Source organism: Panicum hallii, chromosome 2 (genome assembly GCF_002211085.1).
Source record: "Panicum hallii strain FIL2 chromosome 2, PHallii_v3.1, whole genome shotgun sequence".
NCBI lineage: Eukaryota > Viridiplantae > Streptophyta > Magnoliopsida > Poales > Poaceae > Panicum > Panicum hallii.
In genome coordinates this window covers 38606521-38621250 of record NC_038043.1, presented here as the reverse complement: position 1 = coordinate 38621250, position 14730 = coordinate 38606521, and the positions used below count along the sequence as shown (strand labels likewise).

The 14730-nt window shown below is 50.1% G+C and overlaps 1 long non-coding RNA gene across 1 annotated transcript; it reads left to right on the top strand.

Annotated features, from left to right (window-relative positions):
• The first annotated feature begins 11481 nt into the window (after nucleotides 1–11481).
• On the top strand, nucleotides 11482–14130 carry LOC112883094. Its single transcript, XR_003226756.1, has 3 exons — nucleotides 11482–11630; nucleotides 12173–12223; nucleotides 13833–14130. It is a non-coding gene; the product is annotated as an uncharacterized LOC112883094 (long non-coding RNA).
• Nucleotides 14131–14730: the final 600 nt, after the last annotated feature.

Genomic DNA, 14730 nt, shown 5'->3' with positions numbered 1-14730 from the left:
TGGACGAGAAGAAGAAGATTTGGAAGATGCAGTCTCCCACTTATCCATCTACCTTACTGGCTTGGATGCACTCTGCCGCGAACAGTCGGCACAACTGAAGAAGCTAATCCATGGAGTTGAAAAGTTAACCCAGGAGCTGGAGGAACAACGGACAAGAGCCGCAAGCGCCGAGTATTCCGTAGCCGCCCTCCAAGCCCAGATGCAAGAATATGAGAACCGCAACGGAATAGGTGGATGGATCGAAGAAGAAGAAGAAGAACCCATGGAAACCCATTGGGACAAGGGCACTCAGACCGAAAACGAGATGGATCGGTTCCTTCCAATAAAGAAGCGCTCTATCAGGACCGAGGAAGAATCTCCATAGGACTAGCACCCCTAGCAAAAACCCTACCCTAACGACCACGTGTCCATGAAAACTGTACCATCCTTGTTGTAGTAATAAATATCATCTACTCGCTTTTGCACCATGTTGTTTACCCTACTTCTGTTTCAGATGGCTGAGGAAGGATGGACCCAGGGCGATTGCCAAGCTGCACCTGGATTTCCCAGCCTCTTGATCAACACCCTGGAAGACCTTGGCGTTACGGAGCGCCCAAGGTACTACAGCCGAGAGTACGAGCACCATGGTACCCTCCGCTGCAGGGTGATCCTGGTCATCGCCAGGAGCAACCGCTACCCCGACATTCAACCCTGGCGAGCGACCGCCACAGGGTTTAGGCACCAAGACACCTACCCCTTGGCCATCAGAAAAGCACTCCGTTACTTGTGCCGGATTTTTGAAGAACACCTCGCCCCTACACCAGCGAAGTTCTTCCCGCCGGCCATCAGAACCCCAGTCTGGGAAGCGCGCATGAGAAACCTGGAGCGACGTCGCCACGAAGAAGGCCCCCTGTACCAAGTGGCTACTTACCTAGCTGCCCTGGACCAACTCTTTGACGAGCAAGCCAACCTTCTGAGGGAGCAGACTCACCGAGCCGAGCAAGCAGAGCTCGCGGTGAGGATACAGCAGATCCGAACCGCCCATGCCGAGGCAAGAGCCGCAGCCGCGGTCAGTAGCGAAGCTGTCGCCCAAGAAAGCCTTAGACAGGCCCGAGACCGGCGTATGCAAGATTGGACCCAAAGTGGAACACCAGTCCCGGCGATAGGGGAAGACCACGTTCTACTCGGGACGCCCGTCATAGGGTGGGGATCACTCTTCGGGAGCGCACGAGCCCCACCCGGGAACCCTGAAAGCTCTGCTGCCGCCGACGAAGGGGATGCTGCGATGCAACCCCTGACCAATGGGAACTCAGAAGACGGCGAGCGAGAACCTCTCACCCCGTCCGCCCCGGAAGAAGACACACCACGCAAGTAGAATGGTCGACACCATCCCAGTGATGCCCTAGCCTTTCTGTTTAAGACGTGCCCTTTTGCAAGACCCTGGCCGAATAGCACGAGACTTAGTCGTACCCCTAAAGTTGTATCCCCCTTGCTTAATAAAATAGTTGGTGCTCGTTGCTTGTGATGTTGTGTGCTGATGTGTTGTGTGCTGCTCAATTATATCGGCAGAAGGTAGATTCTGCCTTATATATATACGAATTAAACAACTTAAACATCACATAACCGTAACCCCAATTTACCCAATCAACAGGTGACCCCCCGGAACACCGCGAGGGCCTCCCGCGGCCGGAACCCCGTAGCCGCTAGTGTCGGAGCACATCCCGTTGAACAAGATCTTCCCCAAGGAGAACAAGAAGTAAGCCAGAACCGAGGGGGAAGCCAAGAAGGAGAACAACTACCGCCACCCCCACCCCTCGGAGACCTGGCGCAGATCATCCATAACCAAACTCTCATACTGGAGACCCTGGCGAATGCCCTCATTAACCGGCAGCCGCGAGGGCAGAATATGAACGACAAGCTGACGGCCTTTTTAAGGACCAAGCCACCAACCTTCGCCGGATCTTGCAACCCGTTGGACGCTGACGACTGGTTGCGAGTAATTCAGAGGAAGCTTGAACCATTCGAATGCCAGGACCGGGATAAAGTCCTTCTGGCAGCCCACCAGCTCACCGGGACGGCATTATCCTGGTGGGAGAACTATTGTGCTGCGGCCGAAGATGCCTCCACCATCACCTGGGGAGAATTTGTAAGGGAGTTCCGCCGCTACCACATCCCTTCAGCCACTATGAAGCGCAAGGCGGATGAATTCCGCGCACTACAACAAGGGAATATGACGGTGGAAGAATACACCCACCGGTTCATAGAATTGGCCCGATATGCGCCGGAAGAGGTGAACGACGACGACAAAAAGCAAGACATGTTCAAGAAGGGGCTAAGCCCAGAGCTCCGGACCTTACTCACTCCCCAGATTTATCCGGACTTCAACACCCTGATGAACAAGGCCATCCTCACAGAAAGGGCCAAGGCCGAAGAAAGAAAGGACAACAAACGCAAGTTCTTGGAAAGTAAGGCTCGCCAACAAGACCGTTTCCAGAAGCCGAGAAATTCCAGCTATACTGCACCAGGAACTCAGTCCCCAATGCAGTATAGAACTCAGTCCCAGGTGACAGGATCACAGGCCCCGCCTAGAAGCCAGAACACCTCGAGGGCCCCGCAAAGCAATGCAAGTCAGGCCACCCCCGACAACAACAATGTTAGGGCTTGTTTCAACTGCCGAGAGACAGGGCACTTCATCGCCAATTGCCCCTACGCCAAGAATAAGCCGGCAACGTCAGCCTTCTCCAACACAGTGAATGGGCCCAGACCAGCCCTGACTGGTGCCAACCGAGTGCCCGTCCGCAACAACGACAACAGCCAGCAGGTGAAGCAGCAATCATTTGGACGAGCCCGCGTCAACCACATCGACGCGCAGGAGGCTCAAGAGGCCCAAGGCGTAGTGCTCGGTGAGTACTTAGTCAACTCAACTCTGGCGACAGTATTGTTTGATTCTGGAGCATCGCACTCGTTTATATCCTCGAGCTACGTGGAGAAACACAAAATACCTACAGTACTACTAAAAACACCCCTATTAACCCGGACGCCTGGAGGCGACATCAATTGTCAATTAGGTTGTCCCCGGGTAAGGATCAATTTAAGTGGGGTAGACTTCCTAGCAGATTTGGTAGTACTTAAGCCTGGGGGAATAGACGTGATCCTTGGGATGGATTGGTTAAGCCGACACAATGGTCTCATAGGCTGCACCGACAAAGTGGTACACCTAACAAACCACGAAGGAGTACAAGTGATCTGCCGAACCCGAGATAGTAAATTTGATCCAATGGTATTTAGCATGGAAGCCAAGCCTTTAGAAGGAGTTCCGGTAGTAAACGAATACCCAGATGTCTTCCCCGAAGAACTTCCCGGTATGCCACCGGATAGGGATATAGAGTTCGTCATTGACCTTATCCCTGGAACCTCCCCTATAGCCAAAAGACCCTATAGGATGGCGGCATCCGAGTTGACAGAATTAAAGAAACAACTAGAAGAGCTGCAACGAATTGGTTTCATCAGACCAAGCTCGTCACCATGGGGAGCCCCAGTCCTATTCGTCAAGAAGAAAGATGGGAGTATGAGGATGTGTGTAGACTACCGGGCACTGAATGAAGTTACCATTAAGAATAAGTACCCCCTCCCGAGGATTGATGACCTTTTCGACCAGCTAAAGGGAGCCAAGTACTTTTCCAAGATCGATCTAAGGTCAGGGTACTTCCAGCTCAAGATTAGAGAAAGTGACATCCCCAAAACAGCTTTTGTCACCCGCTACGGACAGTTTGAGTTCACCGTAATGTCCTTCGGACTAACCAATGCCCCTGCCTATTTTATGAACCTCATGAACAAAGTGTTTATGGACGAGCTGGATAAGTTTGTCGTAGTCTTTATCGACGACATACTTATCTACTCTAAGAGTATTCAGGAACATGAGCAACATCTGCGGGTAGTATTAGAAAAGCTGAGGGCACATAGGTTATATGCCAAGTTCAGCAAGTGCGAATTCTGGCTGGAAAGAGTAGCTTTTCTTGGTCACATTCTAACCACGGAAGGTGTAGCAGTGGACCCAGAGAAGGTTGAAGCCGTATCCAATTGGCAACAGCCAACTAACATTAGTGAGATCAGAAGTTTTCTTGGATTAGCCGGATACTATCGGAGATTTATTGAGGGATTCTCTAAGATAGCTCGACCCATGACGGAACTTCTTAAGAAGGAGAAAAAGTTCGCTTGGACAGAATCCTGTGAGAGGAGCTTTCAAGAATTGAAGCGAAGACTGACAACCGCCCCAGTGCTGACCCTACCGGACATTCATCGGGACTTTGTCATTTATTGTGACGCATCCCGACAAGGATTAGGGTGCGTACTGATGCAAGACGGGAAAGTCGTTGCATATGCCTCCCGCCAACTCAAGACCCATGAGCAAAACTATCCGACCCATGATTTGGAACTAGCAGCTGTAGTGCATGCCCTTAAGATTTGGAGGCATTACCTGATCGGGAATAAGTGCGAGGTTTACACCGACCACAAGAGCCTGAAGTATATCTTTACTCAGCCAGATCTAAATCTAAGGCAAAGAAGATGGTTGGAATTGGTCAAGGACTACAATTTGGAAATTCAGTATCACCCTGGGAAAGCCAACGTAGTAGCCGACGCCTTAAGCCGGAAATTCTATGGACCCAAGGATGACAACCTGCGCGAGGAAATGGCACGATTAAATGTGCACATTGTTCCTCGAGGTTCCGGCCATGTGTTAAGCGTCCAATCAACCCTAGAGGATAGAATTAGAGAGGCTCAAAGCTCGGATCAGGAGTTAATGAAAATCTGCAAACAAACTGGAGAAAACAAAGCGCCGGGTTTCAGAGTAGACGACAAGGGGACATTATGGTACGAGGATAGGATTTGTGTACCCCAGAATGGAGATTTCCGGCAAGTGATCATGGACGAAGCCCATAACTCGGCCTATTCCATCCACCCGGGATCCACCAAGATGTATATGGATATAAAGCAAAAATATTGGTGGAATGGAATGAAAGCGGATATTGCACGATTTGTGGCTCATTGTGATACTTGCCAAAGGATCAAGGCTGAACATCAGAAACCTGCGGGATTATTGCAACCCTTGCCTATCCCGGTTTGGAAATGGGACGAGATAGGGATGGACTTTGTAGTGGGACTGCCCCGGACGCAGAAGGGACATGATTCCATATGGGTAATTGTGGATCGACTCACTAAATCGGCACATTTCATACCCGTAAGAACCACTTATGGTGGAGAAAAGCTGGCAAAACTTTACGTGGAAAATATAGTGAAGCTACATGGAGTGCCCAGCAGAATCGTCTCGGATAGAGGGACCCAATTTACATCTAGGTTTTGGAAAAGCCTACATAAAGCCATGGGCACTAAGTTAGATTTTAGTTCCGCATACCACCCACAGACGGATGGTCAAACCGAAAGGGTAAATCAGATCATGGAAGATATGCTGAGAGCATGTGTACTAACCTATGGGAATGATTGGGAACAGAGTCTGCCCTACGCGGAATTCTCGTACAATAATAGTTACCAAGCCAGCCTGGGTATGTCGCCATTCGAAGCCCTCTACGGAAGAAAGTGCAAAACTCCCTTAATGTGGTCGGAGGTCGGAGAACGTGCCCTAGAAGGACCTGATTTTATAAAAGAGGCAGAAGAAAAAGTAGCGGAGATCCGCGAGAAATTGAAAGCAGCTCAATCCCGACAAAAGAGCTACGCAGATAAGAGAAGGCGAGAAATAAGTTTCGATCCGGGAGAATTTGTTTATCTCAAAGTCTCACCCATTCGGGGGACACGAAGATTCCAGGTGCAGGGAAAATTGGCCCCTCGATACATAGGACCGTATCGAGTTCTGAAGAAAGTCGGAGCAGTGGCATACCGACTGGAGTTACCGGAAGAAATGTCAGATATACACCCAGTATTTCATGTCTCGCAGTTAAGAAGGTGTTTGAGAATACCCGAAGGAGAACATGTGCCGGCGGAAACAATAGACCTGCAGCCGGATTTGCGATACCAAGAAGTGCCGGTCAAGATTCTAGACACTGTCACTAAAAGAACAAGAAATTCCGAAGTTCGGATATGCAGGGTTCAATGGAGCCGACACGGAGTCGAGGAAGCAACCTGGGAGCGTGAGGAGGCTCTAAAGAAAGAATTTCCCCATCTGTTTAGGAGCCAGCCGAATCTCGAGGACGAGATTCATTTAAGTGGGGTAGGTTTGTGACGCCCTGAAAATTTACCAAAGTAAATCACGCGCTAGAGTGTTTCAATTAAAAATCACCCGTTGCCGAAACCCTAGCCCTAACCCCTTCTGACCGACACTAATCTCTTATCGCCGTCCCATCCCGCGCCGTCCGGAGACCTGCCGCCTGCGCGCGTTCATTCATCGCAGTTAGCGCCGGCGCGACTTCTTTTCCCGCGCAGCACTGCCGCGCGCGTGGCCGACCGGCCGCGGTCACCGCCGCGACCGGCGCCGGCCCTTCTCCCTCCCTCTCTCTTTTTCTTTTCTCTTTCCCCCTATTTCTTTCCCTTTTTTCTTTTTCCTTTCTCCCCTTTTTCTTCTCTTTCTTTTCCCTTTCTCCCTTCCCTCCCTTTCCTTTCTCCTCCCTTCCTTCCTGTTTTCCCCTGCTCCCGAGCACGGCACGGCCGTGCGCCGGCCTTGGGCGCCGCGCCGCGCTGCCCCGGCCGCGCCGCGTGCTCGCGCCCGCCTCGCGTGCCCGCGTGTCCCGCGTGCCCGAGCGCCGCGCCGTGCGCCGCGCCGCTGCCGCGCTCGCCCTCGCCGCGCCGCCCGCGCACGCGCGCGCGCCGCCCGTCGCCAACCGTGCGGCCCGCTGCTGTCTCCCCCGCCGCGCGCTCAGCAGCACAGCGCCACCCACGTGCCCGCACCGTCGCGTCCCGGCCTCGCTGCTCGCGCCGCCGCTCGACGACACGGGCGTCACGACGCGGCCGCCATTAAGGCTTCCCGAGCCGCTCGCCGGCCCTTCACCGGCCACCACCGCCCACCGCCGTTCCCCGCCTATAAATGGGCCCTCGCGCAGCCCCTCGCCTCCCCACACCTCCCACCGCTGCCTCCTGCCCCTCCCCGCGCCCCCACTGTCGCCGCGCCGAGCCGCAGTGAGCCGCCGCCGCCGCCCCCGTGGACGCGCCACCTCGCCCCACCCCGGCCCGAGGTGAGGCCGGGGACCGGTTCCCCTCACCCTCCCCTTCCTTTTCCCCCTACCCAGGGCCGCCCGTGGGCCCTGGCCGGCCGGCACCACCCGCCGCCGGCGCCCTTGCCCCCCTCCTCTGTTTCTGTCACGGGGAGGAGAGGAGGAAGAAAGCGTTTTTACACAAAACCCCCTTTCCTTTCTGGTTTTCCCCAAAAACCCCCCCCCTCCCTATGGGCACTCCCTTATTCACTCCTCTTTTACAAAAGAAGCCCCGTACTTTCCATTAATTCAAATAGAACCCTTTAATACTTGAACCTAGATACACTTGGCACTCTTTAGCATGCCCCGAGAGTTTATAAGATTTACAAAAAGACCCTCGCTCTTTCCGGATACTTACGAATAAACCCCTAGAGCCCTGTTTAGTCACCCGAACCTCCTTTAGCTCGTCATCTTATGTGCGAAACGACCTCCGATCGACCCGAAACTTTACCACACCATTTCTAGTAGGGTTCTGGCCATGCCATTAAGAAACCACCCAAAGATATCACCCCTAACTCCGTAACTAAATTATTTCCGATTCAAGCCTATCGGTAAAAGCTTTTAGTTCTTTCGCTTGATTGTGTGTCTGTTTGTTTGCGTCGTAGGACACGGAGTGAACGACGAGGTTCCCGACCGCGACCAAGCAACTGAGGACCAGTACTGCGACCCCGAACCCGAAGGACAGTGCTTCGATCAGGACTTCCCGCAAGGGTTTGACGATGGCAAGTTCAATTCCGCCCTTTGATGCATATTTTTGTCCTAGTTTTTATAAGTACAACCCAGTGGCCTGTTTTATAAAATTGCATTGTTTTGCGTGCTGGAAACCCGGTAGGATAGCCACCCTTGTTTGAAATAACCATACTTTGACTGCCTGATTTATAAAGAAAATGCGTGTGTGTGGGAAGGGATAAAATGCAGTTTTGAAAAGCAAGTTAGATGAGATGGATGGCATTTCTGTGTGAATTGCCGCTGGTGTGCTCGTACCTGTGTGGTTGAGCGTGGATGGGAGATATCCATCTTGTCGTCCCTAAGGACCGAGTTGATGTGACATCTCACCTAGCTTCTCGGAGTGCGAACCACTTGACCGTTGTATGGGCAACGGCTTGGCCTAACCCCGTTAGTTAGTCTGATAGCCATCAGGAGAGCTGGGAGCAACGGGTGATCAAGGAGACGGGATAAGCTCTGTGTGACTTATGCCCCGGTCAAGCCTCGGTGATAGGTCGAATGACCCCTTGATAGATCCCGTGATGGCTAGTCAGGTCTAGCTACGGTGGGTAAGGGCCTCGATGGGATCTGCACCGGCACTAAGGTGTTCGTGCTGTGGTACCCCACCTGTGGGTAAAGTTGCACACCTCTGCAGAGTTAAAATCTATTCGAATAGCCGTGCCCACGGTATTGGGCAGGTTACGGTGTGGTCACATAACTAGTGTTTCTCTCTGGGAAGGGTTGAACTGGTGTGAGTTGTTTAAAAGTATCCGGCAATGGTGCTGTGTGCTACGACGGACGGGGAGTCCGGTAGCGGCTTGAAACCTGGATCCGTGGGGATCGACGTCGTGCATACTTAGACACTTGAAAACTTGTTTTTGAAAAATGCTTTTAAGACGAACCCTTGCATATAATTGTGTTTCCGCAAAAGAACCGTAACTTTATCCTTGAATTATCCTGTGCATCTAATTCTGCTATACCCCCCCGTGGGTGTAATTGGACTTGCTGAGTACGTTTGTACTCACCCCGTTCTTACTTTACAGTGGAGGATCCCGACTACAACCCCGAGAACGACGAGTAGGGTCCCGTCCTGCACCCAGTCTTGCCTGTGGGTGAGGTCACCGTTGGAGCTCCGCATGGCGCAAGACTCTGATGATCCTTTGTTCGTAGCTAGTGTAGTTGTGTGGGTTCTGGTTGTAATCCTCGCGATAGTGGCGCTTCATTGCCCATTACCGCGAAGAGTTGTACGGTGATGTACCATCTGATGTAATAAAAGTGTTATCAGCCTCCTGGGACTGATAAAGTGACACTTTTAAGTCTTCCCTGATGGGGGGACGCTTCAAGGCCCCAGGAACCGAAGGACTGACAATTGCCAGCGCAACGAGGGCCACCAGTCCGCACATGGCCATGCTGAACAAGAAGTACAACAATCTACTCGCCAACCTCGCAACCAGCGTGGCGCAAGGCCTCAAGGCCAAGCTCAACTCGAGGCCAGCCTTCACGATGCTCCCATGATCGACCTCAGGCAAAAGATCAATGATGGCCACGACGCGTGGCGTATTATCGAAGCAAGGAGAAGGGACCTTCCCGACAAGTACCACAACGACGATGACAACGACCGCTTACCCGCCTTCACCTCCAACATCACTGAAAAATCCTATCCCAAGGAGTTTAAACCAGTCGGAATCCCTAAGTACGACGACAAGCAGGACCCGCACCAGTGGATCCAATGCTACTCTGTTGCCATCGAGGTTTCAGGGGATCCAATTCTACCAAAGCTCTCTACTTCCCGGTAGCTTTGGATTCCTCGCCCCTCACTTGGCTTGAAAGCCTCAAGCCAAACTCCATCGACTCCTAGGAGGACCTCAAGCGGGCCTTCATCGACAACTTCCAAGGATCTATGATCAGAGCATGCACTCGCCACGATCTGTCCTAGGTCCAGCAAGAGATGAGCGAGACCCTGAGTTCCTACACCCGATGTTTCTTCGAGATACGCGCCACCATCGCCAACATCACCGACGAGGACGTCATCTGCTGCTTCCAGAAGGGGCTCTTCTCGAAGCACACGTACCACAACTTCAAACGCAATTGCCCGACTACTACCATGGAGCTACGTGACATGATGGCACTGTGAGCTGACCAGGAGGACAAGGAGAACGACCGCTTCCCCAAGTGCAACAGCGACAAACAGGGCAATGGCAATGGCCACTTCGACAAGGGTCAGTGGAACCACTTGGGAAACCCTCGAAAGTGCAAGCCAGACCAAGAAGTCGCGGCTGTCGAGCGCAATCCGTGTGGCAAGAAGTCGGGGAACAATGACACACAATTTGAGAAAGTCTTGCACAAACAATGTCCAATGCACCTGAAGTCATGACACACGCTCTTCAAGTGCGTCAGCCTCCGCAAGTCACTCAATTCGCCACCCTTCCCCAAGCAGGAAAGCGAAAGGATCAAGAGGATGATGACGAGTGTGACAAGTCGGGGGCTCAGGATTTCCAGGACCTGAAGAACATCATCAACGTCATCTTCGGCGGAGACGGCGGATTCCCCTCCAAGCGCGCGCAGAAGTTAACCCTGCGTGAAATCCTCTCTGTAGAGCCGGCCACGCAAAAGCCTCTGAGATACAACGATGTTCCGGTCTCCTTCTCTAGGGATGATCAATGGACCAGCTTCTCCGAGCCGGGAAAATTCCCGCTCGTCCTAGATCCTATCGTGGTGGGCTCACTGCTGACCCAAGTACTCATCGATGATGGGAGCAGCCTCAACCTACTTTTTGCGAGTACTCTGAAGAAGATGGGCCTAGACATCTCCAAGATGCTCACCTCTAGCAGAGCTATGTTCTATGGCATCATCCCGGGAAACGCGGCTACACCACTCAACTTAGTGGTCCTGCTAGTTACCTTTGGGACGAAGGACAACTACCGCATCGAGTACATCAAGTTCGAGGTGGCTAACTTCAAATTGTCATACCATGCCATCCTTGGCAGACCAGCATCGGCCAAGTTTATAGTAGTACCCCACTACGTCTACCTGCTACTCAAGATGCCAGGCAAGACACGCGTACTCACGCTCCGTGGCGACCTGAAGTAGTCGTACGACTGGGACCAGGAGGCGATCAAGTACGCCACGACATCACGCGTGCCAGAGCCTTTTGCAGAAGTACTCGTGGCCGCGCAAAAACTCACCGATTTAGAGACGGAGATCTCCAGACAGAGGCCTAGCCAGTCGACTGTTAAACCCAACCCTAGCAATGTCGGCATCAAGGCCATCCAGCTGCAAGAAGGCGATCCATCCAAGACTGCTCTGATCGGAGGTATCGACCAGGTCATCAACTCTATGACTGTCCTGCTCTCCTTCCTCGACTGCTACTCGGGTTACCACCAGATCGCCCTGAAGGAAGAAGATCAGATCAAAACGGCATTCATCACCCTCTCTGGAGCATATGCATACACAACCATACCCTTCGGGTTGAAGAATGCAGGAGCCACCTATCAGCGGGCCATCCAACTGTGCTTTGCGGATCAGCTACATCGCAACATTAAAACTTATGTGGACGACGTGGTCATCAAGACCAGATCCTACGACGGGTTCATCCCATGTACTTTTGTTGTGTGGTTGCGTTTGTTTGACTTGCGAGGCGCTAATTTGGCAATTCTCCCTCTGAAATCTGAATAGCAGTCTAGCAGTGATGATGTCAGGACTCCGGAGGTGCAAGCGGCAAGCGGCAAGCGGCACGCAACGATGCAGGTTGGCACAAGCATCCCTATTTTGTAGTGATTCTGTCGCCTAGAGTTGTTTCATTTCCTTGTACATGAACTAGAATTGTCTGTACTCTGTTCGAAGTTTGTGCCCGTGGTGGAAGCTGCTAGTTTTACTTGTTAACAGCGGTAGTTGATAGATCCACTTGGAACTGTTCCTTTTCTTGCCCCCCCTTTTGTTCTGAACAAAGTCTTGGAACTGGAATTGGAAAACGATCATGTGCATCCCTGCGGGCTTCGGTCTTCTGAGTTACCTGACAAATGATCGAACATATGTAGAAATATTATGATTGCAGGTAGGGATGGAGGCGAACTACCTAGCCTCTTGGTTGCTGTAGAACGTGTAGGGTGTGTTGCTGTCATTTTTTTTTGTTAAATTTGATTCTTGTGAACAGATTAGTGTCATCACGGTACAGCACATGCTTCGATTCTTTTGTACTACTTTCGTATTGTTTTCCTTAATTCCTTTCTGTGTTGTTTTATTGCTAAACTTTTGACTTGTTTAATTAAGATGCATGCTTCCAAATGTAGATGAACCTGGTGGGGGTGAGGTTGGGAGTTCTTCTCTGGGAGCTCTTCTATGTGAGTTCGTCTGCTCATCTTCTCTGGTTGATTGTCGATGATAGTTGTAATTTCAGTGGGGATAGTTCCCACTGATATTAGGTGTATGAGTAAGCATGAGCAAGTATAACTTCTCCAGTTCAGTCTGAGTGAGCAGAGCAATAAGCATAGTAGATAAGTCAAGCTTGCACATTTCTGAGCATTCAAGTCTAAGCATTCAAGTTTATTGTTCAGAATTAGTGAAGACACATTTTCCAACAAGAACTGAGCATGTTTATCCTGTTCAGCCGATAGTGCTATCTTGATAGTGAAAGGGTTGTGTATTCCAAGTAGCTATGAGTTATATACTTTTGCTGTGTGGTTGCGTTTGTTTGTGGCTCAGAGATATTTGAGCATATGAGTTCTGTTTATATTGTTTTGTGCTGTGTGATTGTGTGGTATTATACAATTTTGGGCTCAAAAGAAGTAACGAATTGCTCGTTACAGTACTCGATATCCAGCAGCATCTCTCTGCCCTTAGTGTAGCAATGTACCTGTTTGACATCTCTCAAGACACTTTCCAACTATGCAGCTTTCTTCCCATGTTCTCAAGACACTTTCCAACTATTTCATTTTTTGCATAAGTGTGTCCACAGTCAGCTTTTATTCCTTATGTATCGTGTGATTAGAAACAATGTTCGGGTGTTGGAGAAGAGAGGAGTGGTTGATGGTTTAAGGTGCCAGTTTTATCCTGAGTTACCTACCTGGTTATGTTCAATAGTTATTTGAACTTGTATCCATTGTCTATGCCTTCTCAATAAAATTCTTGCAGACAATGTCTATATTGTTCGGCTATCATTTTCTAAGGCTATAGATTTGCCTTCTTGTCAGTTTGGTACTATTATAGATGTTAATAATGCTTTGTTGCAGTCATATATGCGGGAAAGTGTTAATGCTGTAGTTTTGGTTCATTGTTGCCTGTGCCACCACCTACCATATCTTTGTCTACTGCATCTGAGAGTTATGGAATTCTATATTATGTTCTTTCAGCTTATGAGAGTAATAAATGTGATTTAGCTTGACATGGGCAAGTCAGTATAGTGCATGTTTCAGTAAAAAATATATCTGTCATCAAAATGGCAGCAGGCGTTAGCTCCCTGCAGAACTTTGATTAGTATTTGTGCATATGGAATGTCTACAAATAAAACATCATGTCTGTATAATCTTCCTGCTTGTCTTCATATCGCATCTATCCTTTTATCACTTTTTTCCGTGGCGTGGTGCTTTTGTAATGCTTGAATCAGTTCCATGTTAGCTACTTTTGAAGGGATCCATCTTACACGTTCAGGTTGAAAATTTTCTACATGTGACCTTTACTCTTGCTATAAGGATGTACCGCTTACAACTAGATTCAAGCTACTCTAGTAACCACTGATGGTGCTTGGATTTAAAACAGAGGAAATAATTTTAACGGCTCTATTTATATTTAATCCTCATACTTTGAAGCTGTGATTTCTGACTGGGCATGTCGTATTTGGAGCTATGGGTTCTGATTGCCCCTTTCACTTACTCTTGAATGATAGGTCTTCGACCGTTTGCTCTGTTTGTTCCTCTATTTCTCATCGTTTACAGCTTACTATTTATGTTGCAGATATCATGTGGTGACTGCAGCAGCTTTATTGACTTCAGAAGTGCGGCTGTGGTACCTGCTTGGAAGACCTGGCCCCATCTTGGCCTAATCTCTTGGCACTTCATGGCGACTCACCTACAAGACCTCCCGAATCACTAGCATGAACCATCGGCAGAACTCCACCTCGTCTGTTTCCTTTATCATTTCAGAAACCGCTAAATTCACCGAGACCCCCCTTCCATTCTCTGTAAATTTCGATTCGAATTCATAATCAACAGGTTTTGACAATACGACTGGGAAGTTACCACGAGGAGCTCCAGTCACCATCTTCACCAATGGCTTAATGAGTATCGATTGCCCGCCCACCTCTTAAGTACCTTTCGTACAATCAACCCTGTCTAGCAGCCACAATGTCAATTCCTTGGGTAACTCGCACTTTGCCATTGGTAGGATACTCCCAAAACCAATTTTCTCGACAAACCCCTTCTGATCTTTGGACAAACTACCAACTATTTCGGGAATGCAATGTGGGCTGCATCTGTAACCCACAACTTTCCTTTCCTGTTATTTGAGAAAAAAAAAAGATGAATATTGGTTATTTCAGAGGCACAAGCACCAACCGTGTAAAGCGAACAGGTAATATACCACATGGATCATGCGGTCGGCATCAGGTTCCTTGCAACTCTTGTTGCAGCTCACTGATCTGAGACTATAGCCACTGAGTTTTGCCTTGGAGGTTCCTTGCTTTGTAAGTTGCAGTGGGTTGTTTTCACCGTCAGGATACTTATGGTTCACATAACTTCGAACAGCGTAAGCCTTTGAGGTTCTTACTACTTGTACGCCTGCATACTTTCTCTTGAACCGAGGCGATCTCCTTAAAACTAGTGGTGAGTTGAGAATAGAAGAAAGTGCGTAGTGA